General features: G+C 46.9%; 1 protein-coding gene across 2 annotated transcripts in view; it reads left to right on the top strand.

The window, feature by feature from the left end:
- SH2B3 (SH2B adaptor protein 3) overlaps nucleotides 1-22,676 on the top strand; it is a 570,764-nt gene that overhangs the window by 476,998 nt on the left and 71,090 nt on the right. The window lies entirely within an intron of this gene.

Raw genomic sequence — 22,676 nt, 5'->3', positions numbered from 1 at the left:
ATGTGGACAACATAGGTACATATTGTTGCGTGACACAAAAGGAAAAAAAGAAAAGGTACATACATTCAATGTTACAATGAGAGTAGCAGTGTTGAGCTTTCATTGTCTTGAATTGTATTAAGTATTGGACACACTGGCAATTGTCACCCTTGCGTGGCCAATATGGCCGCCACGTTACCCTGGGTGTTCATGTTCACGGTGGGTGGTCATCTCTGTGTCTCTTGTACAAGTCTGTGCGTACGCTGTGGGGCTCATTGTCCTCTCCCAGACATACGGCTCCTACTGTCACTCTTTCCTGTAGCTCTTTTCTGTTCGGTTTCACATTAAACAAGCATTAAACTCAAACATACCTTTGCTCAAGTAGTTCTAATTGTGTGTAAAATGTCCAGGTTCTCCATTAGTGGTTCAGTTCATTTTGCCCTTCTTTGCTGATCCCCTGTTCCTGCTCCCAGATAGAATACCTGCACCAGTATGGGCTTGGGTGCAAAAACATAGAAGGTGCTGGTGTAGGTGGCATCAACAGGGGATGGCAAATTAGTAATGATGCCAGAGTGTTTGCTTTCAGGGTGAAATGATGGAGCCGGAAAAATGTAACTTTGCAAAGGGGGAAATAATTCTTGCTCTAATTCATGAACCTGTGACAGGCAACCTCTTTGTGACCCACAATCCAACACTATCCTATATCAAAAGTTCAGTTGCATTGGTTTGTGTATCCCCGATTGGCATATTGCAACCTTCTGAGAAGTATCTTTTACTGTGAATATCCTTTAAAGTCCACATGGGTGACGTTTGGAGAGACTAATGTTGCCATGAGTGCACTCCTTATTAAGCTCTGGCACTATATGGCGGCATTGGCGTTTGCCTAGTGGTGTCCAAGGTAGGCTGCAGAATGCATGGGAGTTGACCTATTGTATGTAAACTAGTAGACCAAAATTGGTTAGTTGATTTGCTGGAGTTATACCCTGAATCCTCAAATCACACTAGTTTTAAAGTTGCTCAAACCTACTAAACACAATAGCGTCTCGCGGCCATTTCATGTTTCATTTCTCCAAAGTGAGGCAAAGGGGGCTTGTATAGTTTTATTTTCCTAGAACAGCAACATTCCAAGATAACCCAACAGTCAACATTTACAACCAATGACCTAGGAGACTTTAATAGTCTTCCACTGGCGCATATCTGTGTGTGGCTGGTGTGGCATAGTCTAGTGGTCAGAGACCCCTGACTAAAGTCAGATGATTGGATGCTTTGGTGGACAGAGACCATACTATAGTCCAACAACTGGATGTTTTTCTACTTAAAAAGCCACTACTAAAGTTCTGGCCCTCAACAGCCCCTCCCAATGTTGGAAAGGCCAATGAGCCCCTACTGTAGTTAGATGGTTGAATGTCCTAGTGGCCAAAAAGCCTTACTAAAACTGCACTCTCCTAGACAGGGCCAAAAGTGGCCCTCAAAGTCTTTTCAAAGAGGGCCCTGTATTACTCAATGCAAGCAAGCCCAATCCCTCGAATTGGTGTTCGGGATGTGGTTTCTCCCACATGAAAATATAGGACACATTGGTAGAGAGAAGTGTCATTTGAAGCACATTTACCCATATACATGCATTAGAAACCATTTTTTTTAAAACGTATGATAGTTATTTGTTAAGCGCGAGGAATAACATGCTGGAATCATTATAAACATTCTTTCCTTGAAAGGGAGCATAGGAGAGCGGGTAAGATCTGAGAACCAGGGGATACACGAGGCCCCCCAGTGGAGAGTCCCACTGAGCAATCGCCAGAGTTCCCTGTAGGCCAGTCCATCCCTAGCCCCTACTGTAGTCGGACAATTGGGTGTCCTTGCCATACGCGTCAATGTATTGCCTTTGGCAACAACGGTTTGTCCTTTTTTCTCATCCTGGCATAAGGGTCTCCAAAGCCAGATAGACCATACCTTCTGGAGGTTAGTGAGTCCACGTAGTCCCCTTGCCAACAGTGGCCTGTTTCTTTTGGCACCGTAGAAAGTGACAATGGCGGTTTCGGAGACAGGAAATCCAGGAAGTGCAAGCTGGCCTAGAGGCTTTGCGTATAATACGGGCCTTCAGCGCTCCCGCCTAGAGGTCTTTCCTGTTATTGAAATACAGAGAAACTCTGGCGACTAATCGCGGTGCCGCTTAGGGAGCTCGGTGCTCTTTGCCTGCTGGTGGGTTCCTGCCTGTTCAAGAATGATGAGCACGTTTCCGGGCTCAGCCACTCCTCAGCTTGGCTGAGCCTGAAGGTGGTTAGTGACGCATGAATTAATCCAGACGCAATCCCTGCCTTCGTGCCCCTGATCTGCTGCCCCCTACCCCTCCAACATGTGCGTGTAATACACCTCGTCTGAAGAGGATTCGTTTTATATTCTCAATTTTCAAGCGTTTGCCTTTGAAAGAATTGCGATTTGTACTGGCAGCCGCTAGCTGTCAAACGTGTATTCAGTCCGTTTGGTTTTTTTCTTGCCTCGCAGAGGAAATAAATGCAGCACACACCGAGAAAAGCAAAGATCATCTGAAAAATGCAGTGCAGGATCCTTTGAAAAACGAATTGTTTAGAAACCCTCTTTGATGCAGTTCCTATTCAGGTCGGTTGAGGACAGTGGTGTGGGCACCATTTTCCACACAGATGGATACCATCTATGCTACCAAATCAGATATGTGCTTTTTTGCCGACCAGCTTTACTGTTAAAACCAATGGTACATTTCCAGTCAGAAAATGGCTGAGGCGTGCCAGCCTTTGCCTCCTGAAGTGAAGTCAGATCCTCGACGGCTGAGCCCGCACCAGGTTTTCAGGATAATCCCTGAATTTTTTTGTCTCCCATTTATTTTGATTCTCTGTGCTCCACTTTATTTTGGGTGGATGGCCAGAAATGATGGCGGGGAGTTCATTCTCTTGCACCGGACTTGGAGATCAAGTGCTCACAGTCAACGTCTTCCTTCCTACCAAATAATGATGGGCTCTGAACCCGCTGTGCCATTTCCATTGGCAGTTATTACAGATTACCGGAAACATTTAATTTTTGGCCAGATTGAGGTTTTTGGCGCCCTGCATGTCCTTTGAAGGTTCTCTTCCATTTCGGGTTTTGTTGGCTTGACAGATTTGTCGAGCTTATACATTGCAATTCTTTGGGGATGCATTTCTGGAAATGGGGAGCATCTAGTGCATGGCATCTCTAGAAATCCAGGTAATGGGATTGTGGGGAGGCGGGTGGCAAACCAGAGGGCACAACTAAAACAAGAGCCCTTCGGGCCACAAATAAGAGCCAAAAGGCCAAACTGGTTTGAGTAGATATATATTTTGCCAAGCTGTTTGTAGTTATTGAAAATCTGACATTATGCACGTTTAGAATGGGTTTAAGAAAATGAAAGGTTTGCATCAAATTTATATGCACCCCGAAGAGGAAACCTATGTTCAACGGTTGCAAAAAAGCCCCGAAAAACCTCCAAGGACATTTGGTCATGAAGTGTTTTACTGTGTGTTTTTATTGAACACATGTTGCCATCTTTTGTTGCAGTAGCTCTACATCTATTCCTGGGCAAAATATGACAAAATAAATTAACGTTCTGAAATCGCCCCTACTCTTCCTCTTCATCGGGTACCTTGAAGGTCACCCTGAATTGAACCTCAGCCACACCCACATGTTACAAGTTCAAGGCTCTGCCATTAAGTAGCCTCTCGGTGCTTTAACAGTTAATCCATATCTGTTCCGTGTGACCCTTTTTTGTTATTTTAATCCATTTAACAGAAGATAGCTGTGGATGGTAGGCAACTGCCGGGTCTCGCTCAGCCCCCACTGGGATGCTTAGTGTTAGTAACCCCGACATGTGACTCGGGTTCAGTGTGGCCCTGGATTAATGCGATTGACTTTAAAGTCATGCATGTGATCTTGACCGTGGTTAATGCAGTGCGTGTGAGCAGAATCCGGGCCACGTCCAATGCTGTCACGTCCTGATCTTACCTAGGTAGCACAGGAGGTTCAATGACTGTTGCTGAGATGTTTAAAAAGCGATAAGATTAACATCCTGCTTTGAAAAGTACCTTAGAATGCACCATTGGACCAGGGGTTGGACTGATTGCTTGCTCATGTTCAGCCGACTGTGCTGCCCCAACGGTGAAAATCAGACATTGGCACACACACAGACTGTTCAATTTCCAAGGACTGCTGTCGGATTAATAAAAGCATGTAACTTCCATTGAGCAGTTTGACACGCCAATGCCAACTTTAGGAGTATACCTTGCAATAAAATACTAAAAGGAAGGGGCATATAAAAGGCAGGGTATTTGTGGGTGAATGCCCATAAAAAATAAATAAACTGGTGGCTTTAAGTTTAAGCAACGTGTTTCACTTTGAAAGTGTCTGTTGGTTTATATTAATGGCCCATTTATTATAGAACAAATAGTCTATTGCTGCCAAGAAACGAGCAATGGATGCGGTTTGCCCTTGCTGCAGGTTTTTGCAAATGGGATCTGTTCTCCTGTCTCGATCTCTTCATGCCAGAAGCGGAATGAACAGTCCAAGCACCTGTCGTATCATAAGCTCCCCCTGGCTCTCGGGGGGGGGGGGGGAAGCAGATCCCCGTTGTCTCTACTCCTTCCAGGTGGAGGGGACAGAGGGTGGCTTGGCAATGGACTGAGACGACACTAATGTCTCCCTTCATGAAGTGCCATGCAAGGTAGGCTTTAGTGGAACAGCACACCGGTGTAGAGATAGAAAGGCAGCACTCTTCCTTAAGCATGACCCTTTAAGTGCCTCAGAGAAAGAGGGCCCTACCAACGATGCCAAAGTGCCCTGCTGCTGCGCATTACCCAAGGGCCGATCAGGTGAAGTACCATGTTCCAAGCCGTCCCCTAAAGTATTCAAAGCAGCTAAAAGCTTTCGAGTTTAGAAGGGGGCAGGTCCCTCTTATCCTTGGACTGGGCCATGTAGGGTTCTCTGTCCTCTTGCCACTGTGGTGAGGACGATGTCCCTCATTGCGCTAGGAGTCAGATAATCCAAGCCAGTGTGATGGTCTTCTTCTGCGTCCCTCGGTCCCCCCCTCTGAATACAAAGGCCTTGTTACTCCAGTGCATTAACACTGTAGCCCAATCCACGTGGGAGACATTGGATGTGATATCTGCTACAAAACCCCTCTTCACTTTACCTGTACAGCTAAAAGTTGCGTTGATCTTTCATGTGGTGCAAAGGTCCGAAATCTGCTTATCCAGGGAATGCTATTCTAGTGGGCTGAACTCTGCTGGCCTCCAAAAGTAATCAAAAGGGGCCTTTCCCCCAGCGCTTAGAAGGTGGCCTAGCCAGAACACTTTTTCTCTTTGAAAGTAAAGCTGTCTGTGTTGAACTGGGACAATAAGTAAACCTAGACACCGAAAATAAGTGACCCAACATCATAAACCCCAATTCGTGACTTTGGGCAAGAAGCGGTTTGCGAAGTACCCAGTAGGTTACATTTTGGAAGCCTTTTTGAAAAATTGTGCATTTTAAAGTACATAGAGCCATTCACATGCACAATGCACCTTTTTCAAACCAGCTCATCTTCGCGCTGATTGGCCAACTCTTCAGGCATTTCCCAATGTGCCAATCTGCACCAGAAAAGGGGTGGGTTCAGGGCCAGTTTAGGAAAAAAGTGGATAAAAACCGCAAATTCCCGGTGACTTGAATCTGGTAAGAGCCACGCCCATTAATCAACTCGGCCTAAAAGACGCAGGTTGTTTGAATTTGGGGGTCACTTTGTTGCCATTAGAATGCGTGCATTCTCTTTTACCCTCGCCACATAGAGGAGGGGTAAGGAAAATGGGCACTACACCCTACCTTTCACACAAGCCTTTATCTTCTTTGTCGGTTTAGTTCTGGCAAGTGGAGTCAACACGCTAACATGCTGCTTTGCTTCCAAGTCCTATGTTAGTTCACTGAAGCAGGGTGGCTTTCCCGCACTTCCACGGCTTGCCAGTGATTTTGTCGGATCATTTTAGGACCGAGAACATGACTGGCGAGGCTTCAAGAAATTGGTGTCGGTGTGAGCGCAACCACAGTCTGACCAGAGTTCAGCTTTAAGTAACTGATCTGTAATATACAGAACCAGAAGTCCCACACATGAGTCCAGAGGAATGTAGTCAACTCCCCCGGTGGCCACGGTATGTATTCCTGAGGGAAACTGCTGGGGACGCTGAAGCTAAAACTGCTGACGTTGAGAATGATCGACACTCCAACACTGTCCCTGACCTGGTTTCGGGCTCTGGCAGCTGATGCTGCGGTCAGTACGGTCACCAGTGGGCAATCAGAACTAATGGATACACAGACTTCTGGGGTTCTTCCCCTTTGGATTGAAGAAACCTAAAGGGGATGCCACCTAATGAGGCTGGTAAGAACTCCACCAAAGGGAAATCGAGATACTTCTGCAGATAATGGTGCAAATGGCCATGAAGGCTCAGGTGCGTTGGCTGTATCCAGCGATTGTGTTCAGTACACTCGGGATACATCTGGTAAAGTGGACAAGCTTAATCACTCTGCAAAGCTTCATTAGTTCAATAAGCCTTCCTCCGCAGCCACACCCCCAATGGTGAAGAGTCCAGTGTGCAGGCCATTCTAACTTCCCGGCCAGAAGTGTTTAACAAATACAGGGGTTTAAAACAAAATATGATGTCTGCACAAATATTCGGGGCCCTCTGACAAACCTCTGTCTAAAGACCCGTGGGATGGCCCTTCATTTGACGTAACTACGGCCACGCCCGTCAATTTGATAGTTCCACTTCTGGTGATGCTTTCAGATACTGAGAACTCTCCAAGTAGCATCTCCAAGATACTGCATATTTGTGGTCAAATGTGCCCACCCAGTGTGTATCAGTCTATGTGCACTGAACACCTAATCAACAAGGCTCCTGTGAAAATGAATCCTGAGGCCCCAGATTCTGTGTTGGGTAAAAAGTGATACAATTGTGCTGCCCCTTAACTACAATCTACTCATTTTTCCCCTTCCAAGTCACCTATTGAATCTGGGCGCCCTGTAAAATGTGATCCCCCACCCTTCGAGTCATTATTTTTTCTTTCCGTACACAGCCCTTCAGCTAAGGGGTGTATCGGCCACTTTTATTCCATAAAAATAGGCAAATACTCCCTAAAAATGAAGAGTAAAGATACTCCCAACAAAAAATAGGAAACAGACAAGTAGGACCTTGTGCCCCTGCTTTCACCCACATGGCTTCAAGTCGTCATCTAAGTAGTAACACAGGAATAATCTACTATTATTACTGTCTAATTGGAAGAAGTAAACGTGTATCTTTTTAATGTGCATGAAATACTAGGTGCAAAGTAATTATTTCAAAAACATTTCTGTTTTCCAGTTAAAGCATATTTTTACCCACTTATAAAATACACTCGTTGTGAATTGGATTTATAGGGAGTAAAATACTCCAACTTCAAAATCTTATCTGGAGTGCTGTCTGGACCCCTGCAGCTGAGCCCCCGGCTGTGGTTTTAACGCAAGTTTTTCTTAATGAATAGGTGGAGTCACTTCCTCACTCGATAAATGTCCCCATCGGCGCAATGGTAATCTTGGAGCTGCACCGATAGATCCTGCCAAGTTAAGCACAGCCAGGTGGATACAACCTATTGGTTCGAAGACTAATCTCCTGCAGGGATATTGCTCTCTAATTACCTTTGCTAATCCAGCTATTCCTAATGATCCCCTTATGACACGATTGGCTCCAAGGAGAATACAATCTCACGTGCGCCTGTTATTTTAATTTTAACTTGCATGCAGCCAAATGCCACCATGGGAAACTCCTTTGCTGAAATGGAGCAGCAAGCAAACCTGCAACACATGATGACAACGTCCAATAGATTTGTTCCTATTTCGGATCTAAAAGAGGTCGACTGACTGATGCACGAGCCCCTGGAGATCGGTCTAAAGGCTTTCACTATAGGGGTGGCTGGTTGTGCTCCTCTGTTGGAGGACTGTAGCAATTTCATGTGTGTAGGTATTCTGTCCTATAATGTTGCAGGAATAACCCATACATCGGATAACCCTGACACTCTGGCACTTTAGAAATCATGCAGCAGTATCTAATCAGGACAAAGATGGCTATGCCAGCCCGAGTACCACAGAATCAAGTGCAAGGGGTGAGGGAAGGAAGTTGGCAACCATAAGACTTCTATCAATGTGTTCTGGTATTGAATGTGTCTAAAACTGGTGACAGTTTGACTGTCGAGTGGCGTGGCTACAGAGCCATGCGATAGGAAGCGTTCCTGCGGGGCTCCTGCCCATCCTGAATGATCCTGCCATAAGATATGCTCATACAGAGCCATCTTTCATGAAAATTGCATGTGCGGATGCATGAATATGCAGAGAACAAATCGTGCAGATCAACGCAGAGAATCGCGGTGTAGAAGTTGGAATCTGGATGAGGAAAAGACGGGCAGTGTCCCCTCGCTGAAATACCAAGATGGTGATCAGCAGAGAACAGAGGATTCCTCCGGAGGGCTTGTGTAATGAACGAAACCTGTGACACAAAGTTGCCACCAGCGATTCAAGCCCGCACTGGCGTGCGATGGTAGGCAAACTATAGCACTGAAAGCCACTTTCTCGGCCGTGGAGAGGAACGGCTGAGGAAGCGTGCTAAGGACACCATCAGACCAGGTGATCCGCAGCAACACACTGTCACGACCCTCGCCCAAAATCCCCTCTGTCAAACCCATTGGCCAGGTGGAGTCATGACTCGTGCCTATAGAGCCTGGCATCCTCTTCCAAAACCCTCTTGGGTTTTGAAAAACAATGTGCTTGGGAACTACTTTATTGTGTTGTCAGCCAACATGGAGGCATCCGCATAGCTTGGTACATCGGAACAAAGCTATGCAGCCTAGTGTTTTGGGTGTGGTAGTCTAGTGACTACTTTACCTGGACTATTTTGTTGGGGCTATTTAAACCACACCCGAGCAAGACAACACGCTTTGTGTTACTTTGCAGCTTGCAACGTGACGCTCACCGTATCTAGCTATACCCCGAACCTCGGAGAAGCAGAACCTGCATGGAGACAAAAGGAACATCATTAGCAGCAGCATCTTACCTGCAAGAGGAAGATAGAGGCAACATTAAGAAAGCAGAAGAGACATTGCAAATTACGAACTGCTCAAAAGGCTTACCTGGCTGGTCGCCTCTCGGCTGGCACCACTCTGATAGATCCACACGCGCAGAAGAACACCACAACCTGCAAGGAAAGAAGACAAAACAAGTTAGCAAAGGCAAGCCATCACAGCACTGCGCATAGCGCTTACTTACCGAATCATAGTGCTCTTAAAGCACCATCATTTACCAGTGGGGCTCAACCAAGCCAGTTCGCCGTGCTGAAGCTCTGCATACCTAAGGGAGAAAAAGAGACATTATTAAACAAAGAGAGGCATGCAGGATAGCAACAAATATTAAAGAACAGCAATAAGACCTACCTGAACGATATCAAACGGGCTGGCATCAGTGAAGTAACTGGACCGCACACGCCCACGAAAGACAACGCGCCCCTGCAAAGAAGGCAGGACAGAGAGCACGCCTAACTCTACCACAAGGTGAGGAGATGGCCCCTGAGGGGCTGAAATCATACGGGGGTGGAGGGAGGATACTTACCCCAGTCGGCCAGTCTTGAACACAGTCCTCCTGTATTTTCAGGCAGAACCTTCCCCGCAGACCACACCTGGGCAAAACTGAGAAGCATACCAGCGACTAACCCGGCTGGGTGGTGTCCCTGTGGATACCAGGTGAGCGTAACACACCCTGGCACCGTAGGCCAGGGGTTGAACGACAAAGGGAGCGGCAGTACGGGTCTGGAAGCCTCATCGGGCCGGGAGAGCAGATTGGAGCACTCCTGGCTGCCAGCAGGTGAACGCTGCCCGTGGCGATCGCAGACATTAAAAAACGGCCAATACAAACTAATACAGTAGCAAAAACTCGGAGCGGAGCTCAGAGTAGAGGGACTGTAAAACCCTGTACAAATTAATCAGTGCGCAACAGTGGCAACACAATAAAGGCTCGGACCGGGCCTCTGGAAAGCCGAAATTGACGCGGCTGCTGGAGCCTGAGGGGGGCCCTAATTGCAGTGGAAGCGACTGGCGGCCCAACACAAGCGAGCTCGCCGCATTAAGGGATGCGTGGATGGAGGAGAACCCCGGCATAAGGGGAACTGGGAAAACGGCTCAGGAGGGTGTGCCAGTCCACACACTGGGGGGGGGAGGACACCAAATAAGCTCCCTTACTACCGCAGCAGTGAAGTGGCCCGACGAATAAGCGGACGGAGCAGGGGCACCACACATTATACAGCCCTATGCTGCGAGTCTGAGTATTTTATCTACTAACACCGGATCCTGGGGAATATATGGCCCACAATGGTTAACAAGATGAGATGGAACAGTGAGGAGGCAACATACGTCAGGAACGGAGCAGGAAAGTAAACTGTAGCAAAGGGCCACAACATAGCTAAAGCCACAGGGACACCACAGGACTGGCCGTGGAGCAAGCCCAACAAGGAAGGTGGGGTGTAGCGCCGCCCATATATGGAACTAGAACATCAGGCCCAAAAGAACAAGATCCCGGGGCGTATGGGATAGTACACATGTGTACAGCGCCACATGGGACACGCTGATACATGCTGGAACCTCTTCCTAAATACTGCTGACTTGGGCAGCGGCTCGCCGCAGCAACAACGTTGAAACCAGCAGTGTGATCATGGTGGTGTGTCAGGAGGCGGCCAGGTGGCATTGCGAGCACCACAGAAGGCAACAGCGGATTGGCCCACCTCATAGGCCGCAGTGGAATAATGAGGACCCCCTCCCCCGAGACAAAAAGGCCCGGATGCACGGCATAGGCAGACTGGCAACAATGGCAAAATAAGCACACTATGATGACACCTGGTAGAGAGAGGTGGATGGCACAAAGACATTTATGAGCACACATCACAGAAGGCTAATAAAAAAAAATTAAAAACCCGGCCGAGGCCCCGGGAGCGGAGGGGATGTGGTGACAACCGCAGGCGCAAGGACCGGCCAAGACCACTCCTGCCGCAGGCAGAGCATTAAGGGGGCTTCGGTCAATGCGATAGGTATCCTCACAAGCCAGCCCCAGGAAAGAAGGGAGAGCTACTCAGCACTGGAACATACTAAAGTAACACAATGGCATCCAAACTCCCCAAAACTAAAGGGAAGCAACCTACGATGGAGGAATACACGAAGACCCCTCCACCAGCGGAGGGGGCCAGAAACAAAGAAAAGAACCCCCATGTGCAATGACCAACAGATCCTAGACGTGATTGCGGACCTGAAGGCGACGTGGGAGACCAAACTGGAGGCAGCCACAGCCGAACTCAAGGCAGCGCTGGAACTCAAAGTGGGCGCTGTACAGGAGGACGTTAACCTACTTAGACAAGACGTATGGAAAATAGTGGAGCGTACAGATGAACTGGAGGAAGAAACGTCCACAAATACGGTAGCACGCACAACCCATGCCTCGGAGATCCACGTACTGAAACAGCAAGTGAGCAACCTAGAAAACAGGGTGGATGAAGCCGAAGGAGGCACCCAGAGGAGCAATATACGCATAGTGGGCATCCCGGAAGGAGCCGAATGCCCCAACCCAACAGACTACGTTGAGACCATGCTTCTTCAGGAGATAGGAGAGCGGTCACTCACCCAGGGGCTCACAGTGGAGAGAGCACACACAGCCCTTTCAAGAAGACCTCCCCCAGGGGCACCTCAAAGACAGATAATTGCAAAAATTCTGAACTACAGAGACAGAGAGAAAATACTTGAACACTTCCGGAAAGGAGGTATAATACAGAGAGGCTCTGCGGCCATCACGGCGTACCCATATTATACACTTCTGGTACAAAGACGGCGACTGAACTATGGGGTAGTGAAGAAGAGACTGCGTGAGGCAGGCTTCAAATATATGTTGATGTACCCGGCCAGGCTGAAGGTGTTCCATAACAACAAGGCCCTTTTCTCGAGACTCCAGAGGATGCAACGGAGTGGTTGGATGCCCAGAACTGTCCATCAGGAGCAGAGGGCCGGAAATTAGACAGCACAGAGGAGTGAGGCGCGATACCGGAGCTGAGGTGCTGTAAACTATGACTTTGGGACTTGAATATAAGATAGGGTAATACAGTCATGGAAGGGTAAAGCCGCATGCCACATAAGCCGCAATGCATGAGCATAAGGCGATGTTGCACAATAGCAGGAGACACGTCGGATTCCTTCTTACACCCGTATAGATAGGATAGTTGGGTCGCCATCAGAGTGGTAACCCCCTGCTGGGTCCCTAGTACCGGCATGCCGAATAGGAACCAAATGCGGGAAGGCATGAGATCCAGGGATGGAGCTGGGCTACAGTTGGGAACGGGAAGGGAGGGGGGAGGGAAGGGAGTTGGGAGGAGTGCATTGTTTTTAGTTGGGGAGTTTGGGGGAGTGGGGGGCTAGTTGGGAGGTTTGTTTATATTGGAGGGGGAACGGGCTTACACCCACGTCAAACAAACTCTAAGGGTAGGATAAGGAAGGAGGGGGAAGGACAAGTCATAAATGCCAATGGGAGACCTTAAAATAATAACTTGGAACGTTAGAGTCCTCAACAGCTACCTGAAGAGAAACAAGGTAATGATGTACATGAGAAGGCAGAAAGTAGATATAGCCCTATTGCAAGAAACCCACCTCACTAAAGAGAAACAAGAAGTGGTAAAGAGAAAGTGGAAAGGCACCACCATAGGAGCAACGTACTCGGCGTATGCCAGAGGGGCGATTATCTGGGTGGCGCCACACGTACCCTTCCAGATGTTACAGGCCATGGTGGAATTAGATGGGAGGATGGTAGCAATCCGGGGGCTGGTAGAAAACGGAGAACTGTGCATTATAAACACATATGCCCCCAACCAAGATACAGTGGCCTATTTTAAAACATTATACAGCACAATCAGCCCCACATAGGAGGCGCGGTCATATATGGGGGGGGGGACTTCAATTGCACGCTAAACCCCAGAATGGATAGGTCACATAAAAAAGTAACTAGGCCCACCGCGGCAGCGAGGACACTACTAGCCCTGCTGAGAGATTTCTGGCTGGTGGACATATGGAGGCAGCAACATCCTACCGACAGGCACTACTCGCACTACGCCGCCCCATACAACCTGTACATGAGACTGGACTACATGTTTGCCACGCCGGGACTGGTCTGGGAAATGATGGGCTCTGAATACAAGGCAAGAATACTATCGGACCACTCCCCCCTGGTCCTGGCGTGGAGACACTAGCCTCCCAGAGCCAGAATTCCAACTTGGAGGCTTAGAACAGAGACAATGAAGGATACAGCATTTCGAGAGGACCTAAGGGAGGAGATAATCGGGTATTTTGAAAATAACATGGGAAGCGTAGAGTCAGAGGGAACTTTATGGGAAGCCTTTAAAGTGGTGGTGAGAGGCATGGCCATATCTAAATCTAGACAGCTCCAGGCGGGCATAGAGCACGAGCTACAAGAGACAGAAGAGAAAATAGAATCAATTACGAGAAAAGGGGGCACCTTACAAAAAAAGGCAAAATAGGTGAGCCAATTACAACAGACTTGCGAGGGGCTCTGGGAGAGGTTATGTAACTTGAACTACAAAAAATACATTGAAAGGCAACACGCAGGGGGGGGACAGACCCGGGAGGCTCCTAGCATGGCTATACAAGAGTGAGACACCAAGACTAGCAATTAGAGACATAGTGGGGGAGGCAGGCCAGGTCCGGAACACCCAGGAGAGCGTGAACAAGGGATTCCTCAGATTCTATAAATGCCTGAAGATGCAGGCGAGATGACAGAGCAGGAGTCCCAAGAGACGCTAGAAGACATAGGTCTACCCAAATTGAATGAGGAAGACAGGGAGGACCTAGATACCCCAATCACCATAGAAGAACTAGAGGCAGTGGTAACCCAATTACCCACGTGCAAAGCCCCGGGGACAGACAGGCTCCCCAGCAAATTTTATAGAACATATAGGCAAGAAGTGCTCCCCCGCTGTTGGCAATGCTCAACGAGGCCTTTGAGTAAGGGATACTGCCGGAATCCCTTAGGGAAGCAGTGATTATTCCGCTCCTAAAACCTGGCAAGCCAAGCACACAGTGTGTGTCGTACAGACCCCTATCCAAGCTTAATCAGGATAGCAAAATCCTTACAGCGGTGCTGGCGAATAGGCTAAAGAAGGTCATAAATAAACTCCTACACCCAACCAAACTGGATATGTTCCAGGCAGAAGCATATCCGATAACCACAGGAGGCTCCACCATATCATTGAACAGGCAGAGGATGACCCAAGCGAAATAGCAGTAGTCTCATTAGATGCAGTAAAAGCTTTTGACTCTGTGAGATGGCCATGGATGATGGCGGCCTTGAAGGAATACGGGATGGGACCAGGGTATATGCAATGGGTAAAGATGGTGTATAGTTCCCCAACAGCCAGGGTCAAAACGAGAGCGATGATCTCGGAAAAATGGCAACTCAGTAGAGGATTGAGACAGGGCTGCCCTTGGTCCCCAATGCTATATATTCTGGCACTGGAACCACTAGCGATCTGCTTGAGACAGCAGTACGAAGAAATGGGGGTCCACACTAAGGGGGGACCACACCTGATATCGTATGCGGATGACATGTTGCTATATCTGCGGTACCCAGAGGAAACTTTGCACTATATCCTAGAGGTGATGGAGTGCTATGCAACATTTTTGGGATTCACCGCAATGCCCGACAAATCATGCATGTTTCCCCTAGGGAGGTACAGAGGAGTCCCACAGGAGAACCTGCCTGTTCTGGAAATAGTCTGGCAGACCAGCACATTTAAATATCTTGGAATTAATATATATCATAAGGCCCTAGATGAGCATAAATATAACACAGAGAGGCTGGTGGAGGGCATCAAGAACCGCATGGGGTTCTGGGCGAAGCTCCCCCTGGCCATGGTAGGAAGGGCAGCCTTGCTCAAGATGGTTGTCCTGCCCAGACAGCTGCACTTCTTTACAAAAATCCCCTGTGTGTTGCCCAGATGTTTCTTTACTAAACTCCAGAGTTTGTGTAGAGGCTTCCTGTGGCACAACTCTAGAAACAGAGTAGCCCTATGGAAACTAAACAGCACGTATGACGGGGGGAAAAATAAACCTGCTGAACTTTGAAATATACCACTTGGCAGGGCAGCTACAACACGTCGTAAGGTGGCTGTCGGAAGATGAGACAGCAGAATCAAGATTGTTGAGGAGGGAATGCGACCCCTACTTCTTAAAAGAATTGATATGGCTGCCCAAACTTGAGTTGCACGGGCGATCGAGATTGCTGGAACTGGGCTGGAAGACATGGCGCAGGGCGTGCCGGGCCGTGGGAAACCTGGTCCCATAATCCCCGCAGGCGAACAACTGAGGATCCGTAAACACTGGGAGACGGTGGGCCTAGTGACCCTTGGAGACCTATGGCAGGAGGGGAAGGCACTAGATTTCCAAACGCTGGTTGATGAAACGGGAGTACACGCTGGGCAATACATCACATACACTGGAATAATCAAACTGGTGAAAGAGAGGTGGTACGAAATAGCGCTAGCAGAACAACCGGACATCGCCATAGAAACAATGTACGACATCTCGGAGGGAGGGCACGGGGTATCCTGGATCTACGAACTGGTGATGTCTGGAGTGGGAACGGAGCTGCTCCAACTGAGGCGGGACTGGGAGGAGGAAGCTAGGATACCAATGTGGGATGGGCAGTGTGAAAGGGTCCAAAGATATCGTAAAAAGGTGTCTAGGAATGCGAGGCTGCAGCAGCTCCAATTATACGTCACCCACAGAGCCTACATGACCCCCCCCCAAAGGATCGCTAGATTCGGGGGTACGGAAGCACAAAAATGCCTTAAGTGCGGGGAGGTAGAAGCCGGGATGTTCCATATGTTCTGGGTGTTCCTGGAGGTTGGAAAGTTTTGGGAGGAAGTCAGGTTGCGCCTGTCTGATAAGGGAATTAAGCTAGATGTGGAATCAGTGTGGGCGTGCATGTTAGGGGGGTTCACCAGACCACGTAGCCTGCAACATGTCTGCAAACTCAGGGACCTGGCTTACATCCTGGAAAAGCGAAGACTAGCCATGGGCTGGAAAGCAACCCACAGACCCAGGCTAGAGGCATGGTGGAATGACCTTCTGAAATGGGAAGATGCAGAGACAGTGGTATGGCACGAGGCAGCAAACAGAGGGGAGGATGGGGAAGTGGGCTCTCTGATAGCTTGGAGACAAATGGTAGCCACATTGTCGGGATCCACACAGATTGATTCTAGTGAATATGACATGTCCGAGAACGACGAAGGGGACTAGCCTCACAGAAAGGTAATCCAAGGAATTGAGGTGCAAGCATGAGTTAAATGGGGTGTGGGGGGAAGACCGTAACTGAAAAACGTGTAAAGGATTGCCTGAAGGCTTGTAAATGAAATGTTGAGCTTGTTGTTTTAAAAAAAAAAACATTTTGACTGTCAAATTAACTCTAAATGCGAACTGTAATATATGGATTATTAACTATTAGTACTCTATTCAGGCAATAGAGGACGTTTGGCTAAATAATAAAATACTCGCCATTCTAAATATTAATGGAAGCTCTCCTCCAATCATTATTTAATGCAGCGATTTAACAGTAAACTTGGGCATTTTAATTTGCCAGATTTCATTGATGCTGAGGAAGTAAGCTAGGGGTCCCATTAAACACTTACTAAATCATTCTGTTGATGGAGTACTTGCCCATATCACTGGGAACCAGACTTTTATTTGTGCCTGTGATTCATCAACATTTTCTGTTCTTCGTTTTCTCCGATTTATTGGAAATGGCTTTCTGATTTAAAGGTTAATCCTATACTTGATAGTGACCACTTTACTTTAATGTTGCTACTGAAGCGTCTTTTTGCCAAATTGTAAGCCTACACTTTTACCAGATGTTCATGGGGGTGTGCTCTCCAATTGTCATCTGCATATAAAGTGGGATACTGTTTGAGTAGTGGGATTTTAAGAATCATTTTTACATCTTCCAATTATCTTATTGGGACCTGCCTTGAAAGTGAAACGGGCCCATCGAGTTTGAGTAAGTTGGATGCATTCAACAAAATTGGCTGTGTTGAGCAAATCATGTAAACCCCTCTGTGTCTAGGAAAACGTTTATCTGGTTAGATGGAAGCAATGTGATCACTGCGGCACCTGTAACTGCGCGACGGAAATGTCGATGCCGATTACGGCACGGCGCAGTGATCAGCTCACTTTTGCCCAGATGCACCGCAACACTCCAACACCCACCCACTTACCTGTACTGTCCTGTACCCCTGCGGCGTCTGTTCCTACCACTTACTTGGGGCGGTGCTGACGCTGCTGGGGCCTTTTTACATTTTTGTTTCTTTCCTTTCCTGTGCTTACTGTAATGGTAAGCGCGGGACACCCCTGCAACCCCGACTCCGTTACTGCAACTCCTGCTCCACTTGGGCGCAGTAATGGGAGTCGGCATTTTAGCATTGATGTTATGGCTGGTTTCCCTTAGATGCTCCCTTAAAGGTGGCCCAGAAAGACCCTTTACACACCATGAAATGTACTAGCCCTTGTACATGATTAATTATACAGAAAAATGAGCACTATAGAAAGTGAATGGCCACACATAGATGGAAACATCTGGGGAAAGCATTGGATGAATTGGTTATGGTAATTTCCTATAAAGACATTCAGTGATTCTAGGAACTGATTGTGTTGCCCTAGATAAGAAAAATAAATTTGGCCTGTGACAACAACGTTCCTGCAAATGGCTGGGTCTCGCATTTATTTTCTACATTGTATGACCATTCACCAAATGCTATATAACCAGTGTTCCACTAAAGAGGAGTGTAATTATAGTTTGGCTGCTATTACCATCGACCCATGTACAGACTATTTTTGTTTAGCTTGACGTTCTACCATAAAGAAACAAATGTCAGGGAACAGATAGAACCCAGCCTGCCTTTTACAAAAAGCACATTGAGTTATGGGGTCCCTTACTCTGTAATTAAATCAAGACTGGTGTTTTTTTCCCCATACGTTGAAGTGCCCACATATTTTCCATATTTTTAAAGGGTGATCGCTCTTTATCTGCGAGTTAGCACCCTACATCTTTTAGATTTTTCATTCAAAAGTATTTAAAGTTTTATTGGCTAGGCCTATTGATTGGACTACCGATAATCCACAATCTGGGCTTCAGTTCACTTTAACTTTAACAAAGGCGTTCTCACTGAACTTCTGAACTTAATCTTTGTTGATTTTAAGATCTTTGTACATTGAGTCAGTGCATGCAACCTTTAGGGGAATTGTGTTTGACACATTGGATTGCTCCTAGCTGCGGCCTGCACTTAGAGGTTTAGGTTTACCTTCTGCTATTTTAAGTATTCTTCCATGGATGCATGAGGGTAATGCTGCTTTTGGGGACAGCCCTCCATGACCAACAGCTCACCCTTTTGCAATTACTATTGGAGTGCGTCAACCGTGTGTTCTTGTCCCTTTACTTTTAATCTTTCACAAATTCGTTGTGCAGATTTGTGTGACATGTTGGTAGATGTAACAGTATTGGGAGGGGAATTTAAAGTACCAATTTTATCTTCTGCTGATGACATGTTCTCTTGACTCTCAATTCTCAATTCCTACAGACCGTGATTGATTCTTACACCTAAATGTATGTTTAACTTGTGGCTAAAAATGAATGTCTGTAAATCAGCCACAATATTTTCCTAGAAAGCAAATGTTGCCCTCTTGGGTTTTAACTGGCTGTGCCCAAATCAAAGTGGTCTCTGAAGTAGATTTATTGGGCTTGAGATTTACTGCTTCTTTTTCCAGTCCAAGTCATAATCTCAGACCAACTATGTAAAGCCCTTACTGGGATCGTTTAAGTTTGCAAGAAACCTTTAAGGCCCAACCCATGGCATGTATGATTCAGATCTATGAAGCTAAAGTTACATGTGGCTCTCTATGGGGCTGAGCTCTGGGGTGTTAATAATGTCGAAGATCTGAAACCGTTAAACATTTTCTGTAAAAGGAGCTGACTTAGAAACAGCTACAATCCTAAACCTGCACATCACCAGCAGCTTGGACTTCAATATCGAATGGGTTTGTTTTATGTGACCCTTTTTTGTGCTGTTAATCAAATCCCAATGTTAGTCTAATTTTAAATAAATGCTGGCATTTGGAGTTCATTTGCGGTCTTAAACATCCTGATGTGTTTCCTTATGAATAAAGAAGTAGAGGGGTACTCCCTAGTACCTCCTTTTAAGCTTGAGCTATTGAGTAATCTTGTAATTATCATGATTGTAAACGCCCCAAGAAACTGGCCATGCTGTCATCCCATGAGTTAGGAAGAAAGGAGGTAGAACTACTGATAGAATTAAATCAAGTGATGTTCTGCAGCCTCATATTACCTGGCCCCTTTATATCAATCGTCGATTTTGTATGTCCAGACTCGGATTCAATGGTTTTTGTTTGAACATGGTGACTTCAAGGCGGCGAGGGAACTTGCTTGATGGGAGCTTCTTCTCTTTTTACCCCCGGGGACAAAGAGAGGCTGATTCATTTTCTGTTATTTTGTCCAAAATATAAACTGCAGAGGAAGCATTTGTAGATCCCTGTTGTATAAATGTTTCATCTTAGACAATGCCGCCCAGCATTACTGTTCTTACTTCAGGCAAACTTGCACTCGTCGACCTAGGCAATGTACTGCAATTGTTTTTTGCGTAAGATATATTTCTGCTATATTTACATCGCTTTCTTTTCATGATATGTTGTTGGATCAATTACAATATTTAATGTGGGGGGGTGTTTGTGCTTTTTTATTGTACTGTTGTGTTTTATTGGCATTCGCTCGAAATAAACCCATTGGGTTTGTTTGTTCATGCAATTCATAGTGTAATGAAATGTATGAGCCGGATATACAAAAGCATTTGAAATGGTTTGTCTCGTCTGCATAGTCCAGATATGCCCGACCTTTGTATGCTACTTGTGGCGGTCACCGAGCCATCTGAATTTTCGGCTAGTATGCTTCTTTTAATGTGGTGCCAGGAAAGCCTAGACCAGAAGGTATCCCAACTCCTGTTGCTTCTGGCAAGGCCTGTGTCTTGTGTTCTCTAGGGCTAAAACGGACTGTCTCTCCCCACTTGGTGTAAGCATTTTTGCCTTCCAGTCAATTCTGGATTCTACATTTGGTGAGGTGATTTTGCAGGGTTTCCTTGCCCAAGGAAATGCATGAACGCTAGTTTTCCCTTTTATATCCTGCATCAACGTCCATTTAAAGTTCAATATATGAACAATGTCTGGAAGAGAATAACTAGTTCGATTATGTACCCAGTAACCGTAGCAATCCCTATGAGTAGAGTTTCAATGCTCTTGTGTCTAGGTCGCACTGAAGTCCCCACGCTCTACCCCAGTGAGAAACTCAGCATTTCTGGAAGTCAACGATTCACCAGCAGTAAGGACATGTGCAGGAAGGAAAGAACCAGAAGACAGGTCTTCTATGTCTATGCTCCAAGATTCTGGAACCACCTCCGCGTCAACATCAGACTTGCCCCCTCGCTTCAACAGTTGCCAAAGAGTTCAAGACCCTTCTCTTCAATGAATGGCTCCCCCCTAAGACCTGGGTCCACACACCCTCCACTCCCCAATGTGATGAATTGGAGGTGATTAACCTGACCTGGGACCCTTCTATGTGGCCAGGGAAAAGCAGGCACTTCCTGATCCTGACCCTGGGGGTGTTTAATGCAGGAGGATCACATGAGAGGGTACTCTGGTCAGGAGAATTGGAGAGAACCCTATAAATAACTTTCCTAGAGACCCTACAGTTTGAATGGCCTACTGTAAGATTGGGGCCTGTAATATTAAAAAGTAATCAGAACACTGGGGACTTAAAGTCCCACGATACCCTAAGTACTGGGACGAGGAAGAGGAGCTCAGAGGCACGGAACTACAGTATACAGTTAAATGATCCACACCTGAGTGGGACTTTCAGGTATTTAAGGCCCCCTCAGGTGCAGGCTATTGGAACAAGAAGGTGGAGTTAGTAGTAGGAGTTAAGCCGCAGTTGTAGCAGCTGAAGCAGGGAAAATGAAGGCGCTGGAGCCACTGCTGTTGAAGCGGATGTCGGTCCTGAGAGGATCTTTAACCTGAAGTGTAGAGTTTGTGCAGTGGGAAGCAGTGTTTTGATAGGCTGTCCCTTTGGAGAGAGGAGCTCTCCTTATTTTGTGCCTGGTCCTGGTGGCTGGCAAGCACCGAGTACAGGAAGAGCAAGGCATGCTCTTTTGCCAAGCGGAGCAGGCTGCAAGAACACGATCAAAGCTGTTCAGTGTTTGAAGAGCACCAGAAGAAGCGAAGGCAACGGTTTGGGTGGATACGTGTAGAGAGACCGGCGAGTTGGCATTTCTTAGGTAACCCTGGAACGCTCCGTAGTCGAACGCTGACCGCTAACCCATATTTTGAATATCTAACTAATGCAAGGAAGTCTTATTGCTGTTACAATCACTTTAAAGGAAAGTCACAAAAGAAAGGTTACAACTATTATTGCCAGGACGAAGAGGGGGCAATATTGAAACCATATAAAGACCTGCATGGCCAAAGTAGAACGGGGGCAATACTGAAGAACAATAACCACCATTGCCAAAGTAAAGAGGGGACAAACCTTTAGAAAGCTTATAACCCACATTGACCAAGTAATGAGAGAACGATACTGCAGAAGAATTGTAGCCAATGTTCCCAGAAGGGAGAAGAGGCAATAATTGCACAATACGCCAACAATCGTTGCCTAAGCCAAAGAAAGACAAATGTTGTATAGAGGCATTGGAAGCAGTTGTGTGATGTGAAATCGAGAGATCAAGAGTGGCAGGAGAGAAGCCATCCTTGTAAGAGGTTTCAAGGAGAAGGGGGAATATAACCTGCATTGCATGTGGCAAATGAAACATGGGAACAAACAGCACCAATGTGTATTGTGTCCTCCCAGAGGAAGTTGTGAATCTCAAAATTGTTGAAAGTTGATGACTTTTCTGAAAGTATGAAGCAAGCCTCACCACAGAGTATTTGTAGTAGTGTTCGGAGCTTTTATCCTGGCAGGGGGAGTATACCAGGAAAGGAATTATTAGTGGTAGTCCTGGCAGGTTAGTGAACCAGGAAGAAGACCTTGAAGTACTGCATTGTGGTTGTGATTGTGAAGGTATGAAAGTGGCAAAGCCACTATTGTGTTTGATGAACTGTGTTAAAACTCATCCTGACAGGAACCTTGTTGTGAATCGAGAAGAATTATGGTGGCGTTTGTTTTCCAAGAACTGTTTTTGAGATATTGAATATCAGTTGGAAGATAAAAGACTTTGGGCCTCATTATGACCCTGGCGGAAGACCATGGTGCTATTAGCACCATGGTCCATGCCGGTAAGTTACCGACTCCGCCATGGAGGAAGGGGGAATTACCACCCCATTACAAGGTTGGCAGGGCGGCAATTCCCCCTTCCTCCATGGCCCTTCCCCATTCCCATTTTTGCTCCATGGGCCTCAGTGGGAATGGGGAAGGCGCGAAGTATGGTGCTGCAAATTGCGGCACCGTAATTAGCACCAAGGTCCCTTTGCGGGTCCCTACTTTAACGGCTGGTCTACACCAGCCGTTAAGGTTGGGT

Source organism: Ambystoma mexicanum, chromosome 10 (assembly GCF_040938575.1).
Source record: "Ambystoma mexicanum isolate Mex_15411 chromosome 10, UKY_AmexF1_1, whole genome shotgun sequence".
Classification (NCBI taxonomy): domain Eukaryota; kingdom Metazoa; phylum Chordata; class Amphibia; order Caudata; family Ambystomatidae; genus Ambystoma; species Ambystoma mexicanum.
The sequence above is the reverse complement of the archived record's forward strand: the minus strand, read 5'-3'. Positions and strand labels throughout refer to the sequence as shown.